At 44.6% G+C, this 21,561-nt stretch overlaps 11 non-coding genes across 11 annotated transcripts; all 11 read right to left on the bottom strand.

The window, feature by feature from the left end:
- Positions 1-261: 261 nt before the first annotated feature.
- On the bottom strand, positions 262-334 carry TRNAV-UAC (transfer RNA valine (anticodon UAC)). Its single transcript has one exon. It is a non-coding gene; the product is annotated as a tRNA-Val (tRNA).
- A 422-nt stretch (positions 335-756) lies between these two features.
- Positions 757-829, bottom strand: TRNAV-UAC (transfer RNA valine (anticodon UAC)). The gene has a single exon. It is a non-coding gene; the product is annotated as a tRNA-Val (tRNA).
- A 422-nt stretch (positions 830-1,251) lies between these two features.
- TRNAV-UAC (transfer RNA valine (anticodon UAC)) lies at positions 1,252-1,324 on the bottom strand. The gene has a single exon. It is a non-coding gene; the product is annotated as a tRNA-Val (tRNA).
- Positions 1,325-2,241: 917 nt separating this feature from the next.
- On the bottom strand, positions 2,242-2,314 carry TRNAV-UAC (transfer RNA valine (anticodon UAC)). Its single transcript has one exon. It is a non-coding gene; the product is annotated as a tRNA-Val (tRNA).
- A 423-nt stretch (positions 2,315-2,737) lies between these two features.
- TRNAV-UAC (transfer RNA valine (anticodon UAC)) lies at positions 2,738-2,811 on the bottom strand. The gene has a single exon. It is a non-coding gene; the product is annotated as a tRNA-Val (tRNA).
- Positions 2,812-3,235: 424 nt separating this feature from the next.
- Positions 3,236-3,308, bottom strand: TRNAV-UAC (transfer RNA valine (anticodon UAC)). The gene has a single exon. It is a non-coding gene; the product is annotated as a tRNA-Val (tRNA).
- Positions 3,309-3,731: 423 nt separating this feature from the next.
- On the bottom strand, positions 3,732-3,804 carry TRNAV-UAC (transfer RNA valine (anticodon UAC)). The gene has a single exon. It is a non-coding gene; the product is annotated as a tRNA-Val (tRNA).
- Positions 3,805-4,227: 423 nt separating this feature from the next.
- TRNAV-UAC (transfer RNA valine (anticodon UAC)) lies at positions 4,228-4,300 on the bottom strand. Its single transcript has one exon. It is a non-coding gene; the product is annotated as a tRNA-Val (tRNA).
- A 422-nt stretch (positions 4,301-4,722) lies between these two features.
- On the bottom strand, positions 4,723-4,795 carry TRNAV-UAC (transfer RNA valine (anticodon UAC)). The gene has a single exon. It is a non-coding gene; the product is annotated as a tRNA-Val (tRNA).
- A 422-nt stretch (positions 4,796-5,217) lies between these two features.
- TRNAA-UGC (transfer RNA alanine (anticodon UGC)) lies at positions 5,218-5,290 on the bottom strand. Its single transcript has one exon. It is a non-coding gene; the product is annotated as a tRNA-Ala (tRNA).
- A 422-nt stretch (positions 5,291-5,712) lies between these two features.
- Positions 5,713-5,785, bottom strand: TRNAV-UAC (transfer RNA valine (anticodon UAC)). The gene has a single exon. It is a non-coding gene; the product is annotated as a tRNA-Val (tRNA).
- Between the last annotated feature and the right edge of the window lie 15,776 nt (positions 5,786-21,561).

Raw genomic sequence — 21,561 nt, 5'->3', positions numbered from 1 at the left:
AACCATCCATGAGAGGAGCACTACCGATCAGCAACAACTAGAGGTCTGAGATTTGGGGGCACGGCTGGGACCTTTCACACTCAAGGTGGGGGTAATACCCTTCCATCAAAAAGCCAAGACGAGAGTGCATCAGAAAGCCACAGATGCATCACATGGATTTTCTTCCTGTGCTGACTATGGCCTTGCAATATTTTTATCTTGCTTGTAATCTTGGGCTTTATTTTATGGTTAAAGTAACCTCTTTCAAAAACATTCTTCCTATGGTTTCACTGGGGATTGAACCCAGGACCTTCTGCGTGTAAAGCAGACGTGATGACCACTACACTATGAAACCCCTGAAAACGTGCTGCCAGTTCACATGGTCCAATCGGGTTCTGTTACATTTAAACTCTTTGAAAAAGTTTAAAGTTTATGGTTTCACTTAGGATTAAGCCCAGGACTGTCTGCATGTAAACCAGACATGATGGTCACTACACTATGATTAAGACCATGAAGAACCATCCATGAGAGGAGCACTACCGATCAGCAACAACTAGAGGTCTGAGATTTGGGGGCACGGCTGGGACCTTTCACACTCAAGGTGGGGGTAATACCCTTCCATTAAAAAGCCAAGACGAGAGTGCATCAGAAAGCCACAGATGCATCACATGGATTTTCTTCCTGTGCTGACTATGGCCTTGCAATATTTTTATCTTGCTTGTAATCTTGGGCTTTATTTTATGGTTAAAGTAACCTCTTTCAAAAACATTCTTCCTATGGTTTCACTGGGGATTGAACCCAGGACCTTCTGCGTGTAAAGCAGACGTGATGACCACTACACTATGAAACCCCTTAAAACGTGCTGCCAGTTCACATGGTCCAATCGGGTTCTGTTACATTTAAAGTCTTTGAAAAAGTTTAAAGTTTATGGTTTCACTTAGGATTAAGCCCAGGACTGTCTGCATGTAAACCAGACATGATGGTCACTACACTATGATTAAGACCATGAAGAACCATCCATGAGAGGAGCACTACCGATCAGCAACAACTAGAGGTCTGAGATTTGGGGGCACGGCTAGGACCTTTCACACTGAAGGTGGGGATAATACCCTTCCATCAAAAAGCCAAGACGAGAGTGCATCAGAAAGCCACAGATGCATCACGTGGATTTTCTTCCTGTGCTGACTATGGCCTTGCAATATTTTTATCTTGCTTGTAATCTTGGGCTTTATTTTATGGTTAAAGTAACCTCTTTCAAAAACATTCTTCCTATGGTTTCACTGGGGATTGAACCCAGGACCTTCTGCGTGTAAAGCAGACGTGATGACCACTACACTATGAAACCCCTGAAAACGTGCTGCCAGTTAACATGGTCCAATCGGGTTCTGTTACATTTAAACTCTTTTAAAAAGTTTAAAGTTTATGGTTTCACTTAGGATTAAGCCCAGGACTGTCTGCATGTAAACCAGACATGATGGTCACTACACTATGATTAAGACCATGAAGAACCATCCATGAGAGGAGCACTACCGATCAGCAACAACTAGAGGTCTGAGATTTGGGGGTACGGCTGGGACCTTTCACACTGAAGGTGGGGGTAATACCCTTCCATCAAAAAGCCAAGACGAGAGTGCATCAGAAAGCCACAGATGCATCACATGGATTTTCTTCCTGTGCTGACTATGGCCTTGCAATATTTTTATCTTGCTTGTAATCTTGGGCTTTATTTTATGGTTAAAGTAACCTCTTTCAAAAACATTCTTCCTATGGTTTCACTGGGGATTGAACCCAGGACCTTCTGCGTGTAAAGCAGACGTGATGACCACTACAGTATGAAACCCCTGAAATCGTGCTGCCAGTTAACATGGTCCAATCGGGTTCTGTTACATTTAAAGTCTTTGAAAAAGTTTAAAGTTTATGGTTTCACTTAGGATTAAGCCCAGGACTGTCTGCATGTAAACCAGACATGATGGTCACTACACTATGATTAAGACCATGAAGAACCATCCATGAGAGGAGCACTACCGATCAGCAACAACTAGAGGTCTGAGATTTGGGGGCACGGCTGGGACCTTTCACACTCAAGGTGGGGGTAATACCCTTCCATCAAAAAGCCAAGACGAGAGTGCATCAGAAAGCCAAAGATGCATCACATGGATTTTCTTCCTGTGCTGACTATGGCCTTGCAATATTTTTATCTTGCTTGTAATCTTGGGCTTTATTTTATGGTTAAAGTAACCTCTTTCAAAAACATTCTTCCTATGGTTTCACTGGGGATTGAACCCAGGACCTTCTGCGTGTAAAGCAGACGTGATGACCACTACACTATGAAACCCCTGAAAATCGTGCTGCCAGTTCACATGGTCCAATCGGGTTCTGTTACATTTAAACTCTTTGAAAAAGTTTAAAGTTTATGGTTTCACTTAGGATTAAGCCCAGGACTGTCTGCATGTAAACCAGACATGATGGTCACTACACTATGATTAAGACCATGAAGAACCATCCATGAGAGGAGCACTACCGATCAGCAACAACTAGAGGTCTGAGATTTGGGGGCACGGCTGGGACCTTTCACACTCAAGGTGGGGGTAATACCCTTCCATCAAAAAGCCAAGACGAGAGTGCATCAGAAAGCCACAGATGCATCACATGGATTTTCTTCCTGTGCTGACTATGGCCTTGCAATATTTTTATCTTGCTTGTAATCTTGGGCTTTGTTTTATGGTTAAAGTAACCTCTTTCAAAAATATTCTTCCTATGGTTTCACTGGGGATTGAACCCAGGACCTTCTGCGTGTAAAGCAGGACGTGATGACCACTACACTATGAAACCCCTTAAAACGTGCTGCCAGTTCACATGGTCCAATCGGGTTCTGTTACATTTAAACTCTTTGAAAAAGTTTAAAGTTTATGGTTTCACTTAGGATTAAGCCCAGGACTGTCTGCATGTAAACCAGACATGATGGTCACTACACTATGATTAAGACCATGAAGAACCATCCATGAGAGGAGCACTACCGATCAGCAACAACTAGAGGTCTGAGATTTGGGGGCACGACTGGGACCTTTCACACTCAAGGTGGGGGTAATACCCTTCCATCAAAAAGCCAAGACGAGAGTGCATCAGAAAGCCACAGATGCATCACATAGATTTTATTCCTGTGCTGACTATGGCCTTGCAATATTTTTATCTTGCCTTGTAATCTTGGGCTTTATTTTATGGTTAAAGTAACCTCTTTCAAAAACCTTTCATCCTATGGTTTCACTGGGGATTGAACCCAGGACCTTCTGCGTGTAAAGCAGACGTGATGACCACTACACTATGAAACCCCTGAAAAGTCCACTGCCAGTTCACATGGTCCAATCGGGTTCTGTTACATTTAAACTCTTTGAAAAAGTTTAAAGTTTATGGTTTCACTTAGGATTAAGCCCAGGACTGTCTGCATGTAAACCAGACATGATGGTCACTACACTATGATTAAGACCATGAAGAACCATCCATGAGAGGAGCACTACCGATCAGCAACAACTAGAGGTCTGAGATTTGGGGGCACGGCTGGGACCTTTCACACTCAAGGTGGGGGTAATACCCTTCCATCAAAAAGCCAAGACGAGAGTGCATCAGAAAGCCACAGATGCATCACATAGATTTTATTCCTGTGCTGACTATGGCCTTGCAATATTTTTATCTGCTTGTAATCTTGGGCTTTATTTTATGGTTAAAGTAACCTCTTTCAAAAATCTTTCATCCAATGGTTTCACTGGGGATTGAACCCAGGACCTTCTGCGTGTAAAGCAGACGTGATGACCACTACACTATGAAACCCCTGAAAAGTCCACTGCCAGTTCACATGGTCCAATCGGGTTCTGTTACATTTAAACTCTTTGAAAAAGTTTAAAGTTTATGGTTTCACTTAGGATTAAGCCCAGGACTGTCTGCATGTAAACCAGACATGATGGTCACTACACTATGATTAAGACCATGAAGAACCATCCATGAGAGGAGCACTACCGATCAGCAACAACTAGAGGTCTGAGATTTGGGGGCACGGCTGGGACCTTTCAAACTCAAGGTGGGGGTAATACCCTTCCATCAAAAAGCCAAGACGAGAGTGCATCAGAAAGCCACAGATGCATCACATGGATTTTCTTCCTGTGCTGACTATGGCCTTGCAATATTTTTATCTTGCTTGTAATCTTGGGCTTTATTTTATGGTTAAAGTAACCTCTTTCAAAAACATTCTTCCTATGGTTTCACTGGGGATTGAACCCAGGACCTTCTGCGTGTAAAGCAGACGTGATGACCACTACACTATGAAACCCCTGAAAACGTGCTGCCAGTTCACATGGTCCAATCGGGTTCTGTTACATTTAAACTCTTTGAAAAAGTTTAAAGTTTATGGTTTCACTTAGGATTAAGCCCAGGACTGTCTGCATGTAAACCAGACATGATGGTCACTACACTATGATTAAGACCATGAAGAACCATCCATGAGAGGAGCACTACCGATCAGCAACAACTAGAGGTCTGAGATTTGGGGGCACGGCTGGGACCTTTCAAACTCAAGGTGGGGGTAATACCCTTCCATCAAAAAGCCAAGACGAGAGTGCATCAGAAAGCCACAGATGCATCACATGGATTTTCTTCCTGTGCTGACTATGGCCTTGCAATATTTTTATCTTGCTTGTAATCTTGGGCTTTATTTTATGGTTAAAGTAACCTCTTTCAAAAACATTCTTCCTATGGTTTCACTGGGGATTGAACCCAGGACCTTCTGCGTGTAAAGCAGACGTGATGACCACTACACTATGAAACCCCTGAAAACGTGCTGCCAGTTCACATGGTCCAATCGGGTTCTGTTACATTTAAACTCTTTGAAAAAGTTTAAAGTTTATGGTTTCACTTAGGATTAAGCCCAGGACTGTCTGCATGTAAACCAGACATGATGGTCACTACACTATGATTAAGACCATGAAGAACCATCCATGAGAGGAGCACTACCGATCAGCAACAAGTAGAGGTCTGAGATTTGGAAGCACGGCTGGGACCTTTCACACTCAAGGTGGGGGTAATACCCTTCCATCAAAAAGCCAAGACGAGAGTGCATCAGAAAGCCACAGATGCATCACATGGATTTTCTTCCTGTGCTGACTATGGCCTTGCAATATTTTTATCTTGCTTGTAATCTTGGGCTTTATTTTATGGTTAAAGTAACCTCTTTCAAAAACATTCTTCCTATGGTTTCACTGGGGATTGAACCCAGGACCTTCTGCGTGCAAAGCAGACGTGATGACCACTACACTATGAAACCCCTTAAATTAGTGCTGCCAGTTAACATGGTCCAATCGGGTTCTGTTACATTTAAAGTCTTTGAAAAAGTTTAAAGTTTATGGTTTCACTTAGGATTAAGCCCAGGACTGTCTGCATGTAAACCAGACATGATGGTCAGTACACTATGATTAAGACCATGAAGAACCATCCATGAGAGGAGCACTACCGATCAGCAACAACTAGAGGTCTGAGATTTGGGGGCACGGCTGGGACCTTTCACACTCAAGGTGGGGGTAATACCCTTCCATCAAAAAGCCAAGACGAGAGTGCATCAGAAAGCCACAGATGCATCACGTGGATTTTCTTCCTGTGCTGACTATGGCCTTTCAATATTTTTATCTTCCTTGTAATCTTGGGCTTTATTTTATGGTTAAGTAACCTCTTTCAAAAACATTCTTCCTATGGTTTCACTGAGGATTGAACCCAGGACCTTCTGCGTGTAAAGCAGACGTGATGACCACTACACTATGAAACCACTGAAAACGTGCTGCCAGTTAACATGGTCCAATCGGGTTCTGTTACATTTAAACTCTTTGAAAAAAGTTTAAAGTTTATGGTTTCACTTAGGATTAAGCCCAGGACTGTCTGCATGTAAACCAGACATGATGGTCAGTACACTATGATTAAGACCATGAAGAACCATCCATGAGAGGAGCACTACCGATCAGCAACAACTAGAGGTCTGAGATTTGGGGGCACGACTGGGACCTTTCACACTCAAGGTGGGGGTAATACCCTTCCATCAAAAAGCCAAGACGAGAGAGCATCAGAAAGCCACAGATGCATCACATGGATTTTCTTCCTGTGCTGACTATGGCCTTTCAATATTTTTATCTTGCTTGCAATCTTGGGCTTTATTTATGGTTAAAGTAACCTCTTTCAAAAACTTTATCCAAAGGTTTCACTGGGGATTGAACCCAGGACCTTCTGCGTGTAAAGCAGTCGCGATGACCACTACACTATAAAACCCCTGAAATCGTGCTGCCAGTTAACATGGTCCAATCGGGTTCTGTTACATTTAAACTCTTTGAAAAAGTTTAAAGTTTATGGTTTCACTTAGGATTAAGCCCAGGACTGTCTGCATGTAAACCAGACATGATGGTCACTACACTATGATTAAGACCATGAAGAACCATCCATGAGAGGAGCACTACCGATCAGCAACAACTAGAGGTCTGAGATTTGGGGGCACGGCTGGGACCTTTCACACTCAAGGTGGGGGTAATACCCTTCCATCAAAAAGCCAAGACGAGAGTGCATCAGAAAGCCACAGATGCATCACATGGATTTTCTTCCTGTGCTGACTATGGCCTTGCAATATTTTTTTCCCTGTACGTCCTCAGCAGCAGCACAAATGGGGAAGATCCTATCTTCCTGCAATGGTAGGACAGATGGTACTAATAAAAGATTGATTAGGAGCCCTATAAGAAGGCCATACAGACCCCTCCTCCTTGTGTTTTTTTCTGTCCTCCTGTGGGACAGGTGGTAGGAGAGGGAAGCAGGCTCAGGCCTATGTTTGTGTCTGGCTTTCCTTTCCAAAGATTCTTCCTTTCCACATGGTCGTGTGGAGAGGGGAAATTTATAAAAATGTTGTTTTTTCTGCTCTGCTGTATCAGAGAGGAGATTATTTACTTTTTAGTAGAGTTATCACTCAGCTTCTCTGCTGTATGGAGCCGCTGTGTGAGGAAAGCCAGGAAGCTGCTGCAGTAAGTATCATGGTGCTGCCAGACCTGTGTCCTCACCTGGGCGGCTGCTAATTTTCTTGATACTTCAGCAAGGTAAGATATGCTGTTTTTTCTTTTGAGCTGGAAGCCTGGCCTGTGTGTCAGGAGGATTATTTGATATATATGTTGTATTCGGCTTTACGCCTCAAATGTTTTGTTTCAATGTCTTTCACTTTTTTTTAACATTGGTTGTGCAAGTCCTGTTAGACTGCTTCACTATATGAGTGACCTATGTGACTATAGTGTATATACATGAACACAGCTTTAAAGCTGCTAGTTGGGTATTTAGTACACCTGCTGTCTCATTATTTTCTCCAGTACTGCTACAATGAAGCTATGAAACTGTGTGTGTGTGTGAACACAGCCCTAGAGCTGCTAATTGTGCACACCTATTGCCTCATTACTTTCTATAGTACTGCCATCAGATGATGCAGTGAAGCTATAAAACTGTGTGTGTGCACACAACCCTAGAGCTGCTAGTTGTGCAGTGTGCACACCTGCAGCCTAATTACTTTCTATAGTACTGCTACCAGATGATGCAGTGAAGCTCTGAAACTGTATGTGAACACAGCCCTAGAGATGCTATTGTGTACACCTGTGCCTCATTACTTTCCATAGTACTGCCATCGGATGATGTGGTGAGGCTATAAAACTGTGTGTTTGTGTGTGCACACAACCCTAGAGCTGCTATTTGTGCATTGTGAACACCTGCTGCCTAATTACTTTCTATAGTACTGCTACCACATGATGCAGTGAAATTGTGTGGGTGAACACGGCCTTAGAATTGTTAGTTGTATACTATACACCTGCTGTCTATTTACTTTCACTATACTGCTATCAGATGATACAGTGATCATGTGGACCTTCTGTGTGCTAACATTTAAGAATGCAGTGAAGCTACTGTGTGTGAACACTGCCTTAGAATTTAGTTGTGTACTATGTACACCTGCTGGTTAATTACCTTCGCTAATACTGCTATCAGATGATGGTTATCATGTGGACCTTCTGTGTGCTGCTATTTAAGAATGCAGTGAAGTTATGAAGCCACTATGTGTGAACATTGCCTTAGAATTGTAGTGTACTGTGTAACACCTGCTGTCTGATTTCTTTCACTATACTGCTATCAGATGATGCAGTGCCCTGTGAAGCTGCTGTGTGTGAACACAGCCTTAGAGTTGCTAGTTGTGTACTGGATACATCTATCTAATTACTTCCCTAATACTGCTATCAGATATATAGTGACCGTATGGAGCTATGTGTGTGAGCAGATGCTTAGAGCTGCTGGATGTGTACTGGATACACCTGCCTATCTGATTACTTTCCATAATACAGCCATCAGATGATGCAGTGATTCTATGGAGTTTTTTTGCGCTGCTCCAGTGGCTGCTATTTAAGAATGCAGTAAAGCTACTGTGTGTGAACATGGCCTTAGGATTGTAGACATGTACATCTGTGTACTATCTGATTAGTACTGTTATCAGATAATGCAGTGACCTATGAAGCTACATGCTTAGAGATGCTGGATGTGTACTGTGTATACCTGCAGTCTAATTACTCTGTAATACTGTGTACACCTGCTGTCTAGTTACACTCTGTAATACTGATATCAGATGATGCAGTGACCCTATGGAGCTTCTGTGTACTGAAGGATGCAGTAAAGCTATGAAGCTGCTATGTGTGAACACCGCCTTAGGATTGTTGGTTGCATATTCAGTGCACCTGTGTGTCTGATTCCAGGCACTCTGCACTAGTCTGTTAGTCGGCCGGTCAGTCTGGCACAACTTCCAATCCTTGGATGTAGCAGGATTCTGGTAACAGAACTTCTGGAGGCGTACAGATCCTGCAAGATTCCACTTTCAGGTGGCAGGGAATTCATTTGTAGATTGCAACTTTTTTCTCAGAGACAATGACTGCTTAAGATTTTACATCTGAATGATAATCTACAGGCTGAACTGGATGGAGTCCGAGGTCTTGGCTCCTTCAGACGCACAAAGACCTTGTTCAGATAATAATAATAATAATAATAATAATAATTAATGAATAAAATAAATGTCTACATTACTATAGCTGAGCAGTATACTGGCTGCCCGATCCCCACGGTTTGGAGACTGGTCCTTTGTTGTAAGGGGGCAGATGTTCACTCCAATATAAAGAGAGTTGGATCTGTATTGGACATTCTCATGAAAGTTCTTTTTTTCTTATGATCAGGTCCATTATCTGCCCCAGTCTAATAAGAAGAGAAGGAACTTCTACTTTTGTTCCCCATTCCGTAGGAATTCTAGTACGGAAGGTAAAGGAAAGAATCCTGCACAAGAAGGACCAGATGTCTCGGAGGCCTTGGGGATGGGAACAAGAACTTGTGACTACGTCTTTTCTGATTTATTTCCATAATGAGAGAGGTCTGTACCAGTGTTATATGATAGGAAAGGCTACCATATTGAATTTTGATCTGTGGGTCCCTCCTAGAGCGATGTTATCTGACCGTGTATACCTGTATGCAGCCTCCTCTGAGGAAGGTGCTGTATGTGGGATCTATGATCTGTAGGTCCCTCCTAGAAGAAGGATGTTATGTGACCAGGTATACCTGCATGTACCTGTATACAGCCTTCTCTGAGGAGGCGGTTGTATGGAGGATTTATGCTCTAGTTCCCTCCTAGAAGAGGGACGTTATCTGGCCATGTATACCCACATGTACCTGTCTACAGACAAAAGCTGCATATTCCTTTACATCAAGACCCTTTGTACAAGGCAATTGGAATTCTTTTCAATTTACAGCCCTTCTGTCTGGAATCATCTTGGCTCCATCTACAGTCACCAAGGTGATGTCTATTGTACTTGACTGTCTGAGAAAATTGAAGCTCATCATTGTTTCTGGCATGGAACAATTCCTAGGGAGGAGAATAGATCCCCAGTCTGTGACGCTCTCTTCCTCCAGAGAGATTACAGAAGTTGACACAAGGCTGGGTTCTCGGCACTCCCCAGTTGCTGTCACTTCATCTGATACCCTTGGGTCTTATGTCTACACCCAGAGATAAGGATAGCTTTCCCTGCTCAATGGCAACAGTCTCCCATAAAGTGGGTAGAGAAAACCATTGATGTATCAAGCACACAGTGGGGCGCTTGTATGCAGGAGCAACGAGCAAAGGAGCCTTAATCCCCATTAGAGATGTTGCTGGCATCCAACATATGAAGGGAATACTAGTCCACTCCAGCACACCAATCTATGGTAAGCTATCACTATAAGATCAAAACCGCATCTAGGATGGCGCATATCGATCTTTTTAGGGGCACTAAATCAGTAGCATTACTACTGGAGGCAGGGGCATTTTGTCTGCTGGCAATCTATGCTGATGTAATCCTGTCGGAAGAACGGTCTCTGGACCAGAAGCTTTCTGGTAAATCGCATGGAGAATAGACCTATTCCTATTGAAGGTTCAAATTGGAAAACCTTTTTTCCTCACTCCTATAAAGCCCAGAGTCTTGCAGAATCTCAGACAAGGTTGGGCCTTGGTCAGCCTCATTTGCCCCTATTGACCCAAGAGGGCATGGTTCACAATGGTGAGCCCCCTGCCTAAGAATCTTCTGGGAACTCTCCCAGTCTCCCCAGCTACTGACACAGAGTAGCAGAGATTACCCCCAGCGTCCCTGCCAGGTGTGGGCAGAGTCTAAAAATCTTGCAAGTAGCAAGTCTCGGGTTTCATGATGGCCTCTTATGGCGCTAATTCCATAGGAATAATCTGGAGGCTTCTGTATACCCTCAGTTAATAACTCAAGAGGGCAGGCTTGTCCGAAGCTTGACTGCCGTCAACAAGGTGGGAATTGATATGCTGTCAAAGTGGTAACCACTCTTCTGCAGTCCAGAGCCACAACTGCCTACAGAACCTACCTGAAGGTAAAGAAGATGTTTGAAGCCTGGTGGGTGAGTCTCTTCCACATCTCCATTATTACAATCCATTACTCCTGCCAACACGGGAGAGAAGGAGCTTCATCCCTTAGATGTGGGAAGGGCTTGGAGCATGTATATTGAACGGGCAAACTCCTTCAGGAAATCTAACCACTTATTTTTATCCTTTGCAGGGAAAAACAAAGGATGCGAGTCATCCAAAGCTTCTCTGTCCAGATGGATAAGGGAAGTCATCTCCATATGCTACCAAGAAGCTGGATTACAGGTACCTGGTGCAATCAAGGCATATTCAACGAGGGCAATATCATCCACATGGGCTGAAAAAAGATCTGTACCCTTGGAACAAATATGCAGGACTGCCTCATGGTCGTCCGTCATTACCTTTGTCAAGCACTATAGACTAGATATTCACGAGTCAACCAGTTTTTGGCTCAGCCATTCTGTCTTCTGTAATGTAATGGCCCTCCCTAGTCTGTTTTCATAGCTTGCTATATCCCCATTTGTGCTGCTGCTGAGGACGTAAAGGGAAAGGATAATTTTTTACTCACCGTAAATTTTCTTTCCTGTAGTCCGAAGCAGCAGCACAGACTTCCCGCCCTGATTTAAACAAACTATTTATGCAGCGTACCTTGATTGTTTTAATGCCTTATTAACTAAGATTTTATTATGAATTTTAAATTTTTTTGTCGTTAGAATTGACACAAGGAGGAGGGGTCTGTATGGCCTTCTTATAGGGCTCCTAATCAATCTTTTATTAGTACCATCTGTCCTACCATTGCAGGAAGATAGGATCTTCCCCATTTGTGCTGCTGCTTCGGACTACAGGAAAGAAAATTTACGGTGAGTAAAAAATTATCCTTTATTTTTTTAAAAGGTTTTTTTTTTCTTTAAAACAGTAACATAACACTAAAGTTATTTAAGTTGTAATTGCTCTGACTTGAGGAACATAGATAACAGGTCAGGTTTACCACAGGACGAATGGAGAAAAGATGAAACCCACCTAAAAATTTAAACAAGCTTTTTTCTTTTTCACAGTGCATGTAATTTTTGTCGTTTTCGCAGAATATTTTATGGAAAAATAATTGCAAATTACGATTGGTATCCGAAAAAATAAGACTCCATATGTCTGTAGGTGAAAAAATACAAGTGCTATGGACTTTTATACACAAAGAGGAAAAAACAGAAGTACAAAAAAAAAAATTTGCCCGATCCTTAAGGGGTTAAAGGACGACTCCAGCGAAAATCATTTATCCAGCAATTATAACACATTACAGAGTTTATAACTTTATAATGTGTTTCGGTTAGGTATCTGCCCCTCTTCCCTATTCCCCCCCTCGACCAAAGGTTCTTCAGGCGTCGCCATTTTGTGTTGATGTTGCCATCAAATGTATTCAAAGGGGAGGCGGCCTAACTTCCGTCCTTTAGATAGACCCGCCCCTTTCTACTATGTCGCCAGATGACTCCACTTACTCAGCTCTGATTGGCTGAGCAAGCTGTAAGCCATCTTCTGCTCTGCAGCCAAGAGCTGGAGCTTGTAAGGGGAGCCGGATAATGACGCACTGGGAGCCGAATTTCATCATGGGAGCCGAACCTGAACTCAGGAGTGAGAGTAAGTAGTACACAGATGGTAAGTGCTATTTTTTTTTCTTTAAGATAAGACTTAAAGGAAAAAAAAATCCGGCCTCCTCCACCCCTTAATAGCCGGCCATCTCTCACCTCTTTCCCCAGACCCATGACAGCATTGTCATTGACCCAGGGAAATCTAATCACCGTATATATTCCTGTACTATACACAGAGTATAAGTCTGTATATAGTACCAGAAGGATGGAATTATTAGAGGCATGGAATAAAAAAACACTAAATCAGTTTATTTCTCTCTCATCCAGCACAGCACTAGGAGCTGGTGCGGTCATGGATGGGAGGAAATCTGGTCACCGGTGTAACAAATGTCCTACATGCATTATACAGCGCAGATCTTATAGCGCCCCCACCTACCTGTGGTGGTGCCAGCCTACTGGCTTGTTGTGCAGGGGTCCGTCCATGTTCTTCTTCCTGTCCTCTTCCTTCCTGCAGGTGTCGGTGTCCTTGGTGATGCTGAAGACATCTGATGGTGCTTGGGGGTCCGCTCTTCATGGTCTTCAGTCTTTGGATCCTCTTCTGCCAGGTGTTCAGGGTGTCCGCTCGCTCCGATGACATAAGAGTTGGTGTTCAGCCAAAGATCTTCGAGGTGACGAAGGAAAATCCTCGGAATTCGGCCTGGTCCTTGGGTGACAAGCGCTTCTTCTTGACCTCGTCTGCCTCCATGGTGGAAAGACGGAACTTCTCCCTCTTCTTGGCCTTCTTGGTCTTTCGCTGAGGCTTCTTAGATGGTTTACTTACCTCAGGGTTGTGTGGTGGGGTCATCCTGAGGGCTTCCACCGAGACCCAATCGATGCACTGGAAAAACGGATGTTCTCTGATGTTCTGGACGACTCCCAAGCGCTGAGCAGGATCTCTCTGGAGGAGCTGGAAGGAGAAAAGCTGGGTGTGAATCTCTGGGAAGCTGTAAGTGACAAATCTACCATGTTATACTAAAACTGCTCAATTCTACATCCACCTAGTTAGACCATTCACCTTTCAGGGTCCTGGGAAAGCTATGTTGGCACCAGGTCTTTTTTTGGTATAATAATTGCCGATTTCTGATAATAACGACCGCATGTAATGTTCATGAACATTATATGCCGCCATCACTATACAATAACAGCAGTTATTCTGCCCAAAAAGACATTGTGGGAACATAGCCGTAACATGTACGATATACGTAACCTATAATAGTAAGACACTGACCTGTATGATGAAGTCTTCGGCGCCGGAGCTGGTGTCATCGAAAAGCGCTGGGTGGTATTCGCGTCGTCCGGTGACCATTTTGTTCATGATGACACCAAAAGAAAACCAGTCTGCTCCGGCGCCATATCCCTCCTCCGCCAGCATCTCAGGAGCCATGTAGCCTTTGGTCCCAGCGCATTCGGTGGCTTTTCGGTCTCCGAAGATGTTCTCAAGGGCGAGGCCGAAATCCGTGATCTTCACATGCCCTGTTTCCGCCACCAGGATGTTCTCGGGCTTGAGGTCTCGGTGGATGACGCCTCTTGCGTGGAGATACTGGATGCCGCACACGAGCTCAGCGGCGTAGAATCTTGCGCTGGGGATGTTCAGCCGCCCGTTCGTCTTCAGGAATTGGTCGAAGTCCCCGCAGCTCACGTATTCCAGCCCAAGTAGAACAAGCATCTTGGTCTGGAATGCAAAATCTGCGTGGACCAGAAAGGGGCTCCCAGATGCCAGCTGTAGCACTCGGTTCTCCACCATCACATCCGCCTCCTCGATGTCTTCTAGCAGGAGTCGCTTCATGATGATCTTCACCGCGAATCGTTGGCTGGTGACGATGTCTTCTGCCAACACGACCTTCCCGTAATTCCCTTCGCCGAGCACATGGTGGAACTGCAGTCTCTGCCGGATGGTGCTAGAGATGGTGCTCGGGCTGCCGGATGGTCGGACACCGCTTGGACCTCCTAAAAGAGGGAAAATAAATGGGAGAGATTCTCACACTTGTAATATACATTATTCTCAATGACACCAATTTGTAAAGAGAAACTAAGAGCAAAATCTTATTCTTTTCTGGATATACTTATGAGAGTGTTTGGTGCATTGGGGACTGTACTTTACACCTCTTGAGTTTCTGGCAGGAGGATCAGTGCACCGAGAGGTAAAGCACCAACCCCACAGAGCCAGCCCTAAGCTGCATGGCATCATGGTAGCCAGCCCCCCAGATTATCAGACCCCAGACTGGATCCCAGTCCATCTGACACAGTGCTCTCTGCTGCCACCTCTGTCCATGTCAGGAACTGTCCAGATCAGTAGCAAATCCCCATATAAATAAACCTCTTCTGATCTCGACAGTTTCCTGACATGGACAGAGGTGGCAGCAGTGAGCACTATGTCAGACTGGAAAGAATACATTACTTCCTGTAGGATATACAGCTGCTGATAAGTACTGGAAGACTTGAGATTTTTAAATGGAAGTAAATTACAAATTTATATAATTTTCTGATACCAGTTGATTTGAAGGAAAAAAATTCCACTGAGTTCCTTAGCAGTTTTTTCCTTAGCCCCCCAGCAGCTCACACACTATACACATCATCTCCTAAAGCTCGCCGGTTTCCGATTTATTGGACTAGAGATCAGACTGGACTCCAGATCAGACAGGAAGGAGTACCTGGAGGGTGCTACAGGTTTTGCCCAAACAACTTCCAGCATCCACAGCTCTCTAATACCATGATGGGAGTTATCTCTTGGTATAACTTGCTCGGGCACTAGAGTAGCAATCTCCTGTATCTTCCATTATACACATTACCTGCAGGCTGCTTACACCTCTATAGTGTACCTGTCATGGAGTACACTCAGCCCATCAGCGTAACATCCACTCTGCTGCAAGAATTTCAGGTATCCATGGATACGACCATGCAGGGGCGATACTGCATGCAACCCCCATTCTGATCCAATAGGGCTTCTACACAGTACGGACCTGGCGTGGTTGTATCCATGTGTGGTGTCCCACCACTGGTGTTGCTATTGGTTACAACTAGGGATGGTCCGAACCTGCCGAGGTTCGGGTTTGTATGAACCTGAGCTCTAGGCATCAGATTCCCGCTGTCTGCCCGCTCCGTGCAGCGGGTGGATACAGCGGGAGGACCGCCTGGAAAACTGGGATACAGCCTATGACTAGGGCTGTATCTCAGTTTTCCAGGCGGTCCTCCCGCTGTATCCACCCTCTCCATGGAGCGGGCAGACAGCATTAATCATTGCCGAGAGTTCGGGTTCGTACGAACCCAAACCGAACCAGGTTCGGACCATCCCTAGTTACAACCTTTGTAAAAGCCTGTACTTTTTGTGTGGAAGTGGTGATAGAGTGTTAAAGTTTTGCCACAAGATGTCACTGTTGTAAGTATGTGTATTCAGTTATTTCACAGCTGTAGTACTGAAGGGGTTATTGTTTGTTTATATGTCACATGGATCTATAGACCAATGAAAGTACTTTCTTCTTCTATCTTATCATTTCTCTCTTTACTTCTCACTAATGTACTCTTCACCCATTCACAGCACACCTTACCGGGGCTGTAGATAGGAAGTCACATAGGTAGAGAAAGTGTAGTGTCTTTTGTCACTAGACTCTGTAGAGGAAGGACACAAGCCAGAACGCTCTCTACAGCAGTTCAGTTGGGCCCTGGCCCTCTGCCAAGTCCCCAGTCTCAGTGTGCAGTTAGAGGCAGACCTAGGCACATGCAACCTACAGTTTCTTCTCAATTAACTCCACTCAACACTATGCAGTGTTAAAACCCTTCACTAGCAAGTCAGAGATCATCTCAACCCACGCTGTGGACAAGGAGAGTCACAGTGCAGGACACTATCCATATAAAGTAAAGGAACTGATAGAGCAAAGTTGCTAGAAGCCTATGAACTCTATGTCGCAGCGCAGGTGTAAGCAGGGAACGCTCAGCATTTCTCTCATCGCAGGTAACAAGTTCTGGGGCTTGTGTCACCACTAGGACGGGTTCCCTTGACACTGGTAGGGCAATAGGTGTTCAAATGTACAAAAAGTCAAAACACGGGCACAAGTATTCTCTCTCACTCTTCTCAAGTATTTACACCTCCGACCTCCCAGCAGAGCACAGTACTACTTGGGTTGGGACTCTGACGACATCCTCCTTTCTACTCTTCTCATTTTCTACTCTCAACACACAACCCAGTCCTCACGACGGTACCACTCTCTATACTCTCACTCCAGATCTGGATCGTGAACCATCAAGTGTCTTTATTTAATTATTTATCCAGTATAACAATTTCACTTATAAAAATCAACAATTCCATAACAATATATCAAAAACCCCTTCCTTCTCGACCTCCTCTCTCCCCCATCCCTCCCTCACACTAATCAATCCCTTCATATATTTTAATACATCTTTTCCCATATTCCAAGGTCGGAGCACCAGATGACATCCATTGTCTCACAATAACAAGCCTGGCAAGAAATAAGAGCCTAAGTATGCTCATTCTTTCCCCCGTTTCGTTCTCAGCTTAGAGGTGTCTCCTAGCATGTAGGTTCGAGCTCAAAATTCCCCCCCACCCTCTTAACGATACATTCACATTCCCGATCCCAATATTCCCTTATAGCCTTGCAAAACCACAGCATGTGTCCTGTGCCCGTTCCCTCCTCCCCACATCTCGGGCACCTGCTGTCGTTCCATTTCTTAATTTTATATAGAAACTTGGGGGTATAGTATAAATGATATAATTTATATTAAACTGAACCATTCTATTACAGTCCGCCTTGGATACCATCTTGATATTTCTTACAATTCCCTCCCATTGAGAGTCTTCAAGTCCCCCTACCTCACTTTCCCATTTTTGCCTACTAGTCTCCCCAATACCCAGTTCTTTCTTCCTAATTGTTCCTTCTTGTAATTTTTTAATCAATAGAGGCGGCTTATATATGATATTATTAATATTCTTAAGACCTTTATTTAAGACCTTTTAAATTCAAACCAATACTGCTCCTCAATCTTAAACTTCTTTCTGACTACATCCCAACTTTTAATACCACTACCGAACCTAATATCGCCTACCTGTTTCAGTCCCGCCCTATGAAGAGATGCTACCACTTCAACACTTCCTGATTCACTTATCAGCATTAATGGTCTAAATGCTTCAGAAGCTCTGGTCCTGGCACAGTGAGATATTGCAGACGCTGCTATGTGCAGCATTAGATATACTGATCCTCCCCTTATTGTCTATTCCATTGTATTTTAGTATTAGAATAGACATTACATCTGGGAAGCCGCCTGTCAGGAGCTGCAGCCACCACACAGTGATGCAGAGCGAGCGGGGAGAGCTGTCAGTCACTGGTCCCTCTGCTTCTCTGTCCTGCGGCTGCGGCTACTGACAGGCGGCTTCCCCAGATGGAAGGTTTATTCTGGTACTAATATGCAGGAAAATAGACAATAAGGAAAGCTCAGATATCTAACTGCAGGGACCAGGGCTTCTGAAACGCTGTAGTTCCCCACAACCACTGGGGGCAGCAGAGAGGCCATGTTTCCCCCTTACTGCTGCCAGTCACTAGAAATATGTAAAAAAAAAAAAACCTGTAAAAATTACATTTTCTTTAATAAATTATAGAATTGTATGAATAAAAAAAAGAAGAAGAAGAAAAAGAATTACCCCCTTGACCTATAATTTCTTTTTCCAATGAGAAATATAATAGAAGATACTGGGGGTTGTAGTCCCATCCAAAATGGGGACATAGTTATCAGACGCACAAAGCACAGAGATCTATTGCTATAAGTGTCTGGCTATATGTTACTGTGTGTGAGGGGGCAGAGGCCATGGCATACTGTTACACTATACATATGGGATGGGACAATCTCTTGGGGCGCTGTACTAGATTATACAGCACTGCTATCACTATGAGGCTGTGTTCACATTATCACTTTATCAGCTCCTGACGTACAAGATAAAGCAGCACTGAGGCCACAAATGGTTTATACCCCCCCCCCCCCCCCAGTATGTTACATTCTATAGTTATAGGGGAACTCCGGAGAATAAACTGGTGCCAGAAAGATAGTATTACAGACTTCCGGTTCCGGCCCCCATGCTGTAAAGACGTGCCTCAGCCTCACTCCGCTCCCGGGTCCCGCCTGACTGCAGCCCGCACACCACAACCGATCAGAGGGAAGATTCGGGGGGCTCCCCTTATTCCCCCACTACGATGGACTGATATATACAAAAAAGGGCACACAGCCGCAAGCTGGAGGCAGAAAATCGCGGCGCCTGGACAAAGGGGATTCCAACATGGCGCGTCTCCCGCCTCATCCCGCGCTACTTCACAGGACAGGTCTGAGAGAGAGTCCTCGGGGGAGAGGAGGACATGGACACGCTGCCAATAAACTATGCTGCCATGGCAGCGGAGGTGGCCAAAAGGATCACTCCTGGCCTGCAAGAATCGGTGTCTACAGCGATCACCAGCACATTGCAACAGGTACAGAGGGAGCTGGCAGCACAGGGTGGAGATTGGCAGCGGTTGAAGGGAGGCTGCATGTCATGGAGGACAAAGGGTACTCTGTGTCAGCAAAGATCCTTGCTGTGGAAACTGAGAATAGGCGGCTTTGGGATAAAGTGGAGGATCTAGAGAACAGATCCAGGAGGAATAACCTCCGGCTCGTGGGGGTCCCGGAATCGGTGCGCCAGAGAGACCTCATTCACCTGTGTGAAACCGTCATTCCTGGTCTGTTGGGGATCACTCACCCATGTAAGGTTGAAAGAGCTCACAGGTTGGGCCAGATCTTCGACAGGGCCCAGACAAAGGAGTGCGGCCAGGACTGACCCAGAAAGAAAGACCACGTCATGTTATAGTCAAGTACCTTGATTTTACTGACAAAGTCTCATTCAGCGGGCCTCCGCAATAGGAGAGATGTCCTTTTGCTCAAGGGTCGGAGGCTACTTATTTTGGTGATTTCTCAGGAGCAAAGAACCAAAGAGGCTGTAGAGGCACCAGTCTGAAGACAGTGCTCCGGGTATCCTTCCTATGACACTACGTTCCACTACCGTTTACCCGTTAAAAGGACCCAGGGTTGACAGCCAGGCAGTCTGGCATTCCTCAGGGACATGGACTGGAGATAATTGAGCTGCCGGCTTGTTTGGTTTACATCCTCCCTGACGAGAACATTTGTCCCAGATGTTTTGTTCCTATTCTAGTTGTTACCATCTGCTGCTGGCTGTCTGGGGTTACCTTTATATCTATATGGTCCACTTGCTCTCTCCACCATTTTTCCTGTCTCCTATCCCCGTTTCCCTCCCTTGTTCCCTGTTCCTCCCAATGTCCCCCATATCCTAATGCACCTTCCTAGCTTAACTCATCTATTTCCCATTCCTTGTCTTCCCCTTCCTTCCTTTTCCCCCTTCCCCCTTCGTTCCCCCCATACCCTTCCTCCTCCTTCCCTCCCTCCATTCCCCCCCCTCCCCCGCTCTCCCGTCTAGCCTTCCCCTCCCTGTTCTCTTTTTCTCTCTCTCCCTTCTCCTTCCTCTCGGATATTCTGTTTAGTATCTTCTCCCTCTTCTACAGTAGTGAATATCGTGGTAATTAGCGATTTCATACTCCTCTGGCGTATGCCAAGCCTATATAGGGGCCCGGGGTGGAGGGTGGTTTGGACAGTAGTCAATCGGCTGGGGTACAGTTCCCTACAGCTTGGAAAAAAGCGAAATCCCTAACCCCGTGCTTTCAGGGTCTGAGACAACATATCACCCTGAGTGGGGTAAAATGGTCATGTTAACTGTGTTATTTGTTATAGTTTTGGGTTGTTGGTATGGGGGGTGGGGGAGGGATGCTCACGGTCTGTCTCACAAGTTTGGGGGAGGGGTGCAGAGGTAATGCAATTCTATTCCTTTTTATGGTCTGTATTATTTCATGGAATATAAAAGGGCTACGGTCCCCTCATAAGAGACAAATGGTATTGCGCCATCTGAAAAAGTTTTCACCGGACCTTGTCTTTTTACAAGAAACACATTTAGATTCTTCAGACTTTTTCAGAATGCACAAACATTGGTGGGTCAGGTCTTGGCTCAGCAGCGTGGATAGAAAAGCCGGGGGTACTGGTCCTAGTAAACAAGGCTTTTAGTTGTGAGATATTGGATGAGTGGTCGGATGACGAAGGGAGGATATGTACACTTCATGTCAAAACACCAGGGAAGAATTTCTTGCAGTAAATGTTTATGGCCCAATGATACTAACTCTGCCTTCTTTTTCTCTCTGTCCACCCTAGTTCTTCAGCACCGGGTTCCCCATAAAATTGTTGGGGGGGAGTTTAATGCAGTGATGAACTATGCGGAAGATCGGAAATCGAATCACACCAAGTTGGCTCCTCCCGACAGAGAGAGACGCCATCTTATCCCCCTGGTCATCTTCAGTGGAATGGAGGATATGTGGAGATGGTCTAATCCAGATGCCCGTGAGTTTACTCATTACTCCCACCCAGATGACTCATGGTCAAGGCTAGATTACCTCTTTCTCTCGCCAACTTTCTTGTCCAGGTGGACCGAATTGAGATCTTAGATCTTGTTATATCTGATCATGCCCCATTAGCCTCACACTACATGATATCCATCCTGTAGGGCTTCGGATTTTCTGTGGAATTTCCAGTAGGTCTCACTAGAAGAGAGAATTTTAAGGCTTGTTAACCCCTTCAAGACCAAGCCTATTTGGGTCTTAACCCCTTCAAGACCAAGCCTATTTGCACCTAAAAGACCAGGCTCATTTTTCAAAATCTGACCTGTCTAACTTTATGCGCTTATAGCTCAGTGATGCTTTAACGTATGCTAGCGATTCTGAGATTTATCGTCACATATGGCACTTTATATAGTGGCAAAAATTGGTCACTACTTTGTGTGTTTTTTGTGAAAAACATCAAAATATCATGAAAAATTGAAAAAATTAGCATTTTATGAACTTTGAAATTCTCTGCTTCTAAAAAAAGAAAAGTTTGTATTACATAAATTAGTTACTAATTCACATTACCAATATTCCTCTTTATTCTGGCTTC

This window comes from Dendropsophus ebraccatus, unplaced genomic scaffold (genome assembly GCF_027789765.1).
Source record: "Dendropsophus ebraccatus isolate aDenEbr1 unplaced genomic scaffold, aDenEbr1.pat pat_scaffold_530_ctg1, whole genome shotgun sequence".
Classification (NCBI taxonomy): domain Eukaryota; kingdom Metazoa; phylum Chordata; class Amphibia; order Anura; family Hylidae; genus Dendropsophus; species Dendropsophus ebraccatus.
The sequence above is the reverse complement of the archived record's forward strand: the minus strand, read 5'-3'. Positions and strand labels throughout refer to the sequence as shown.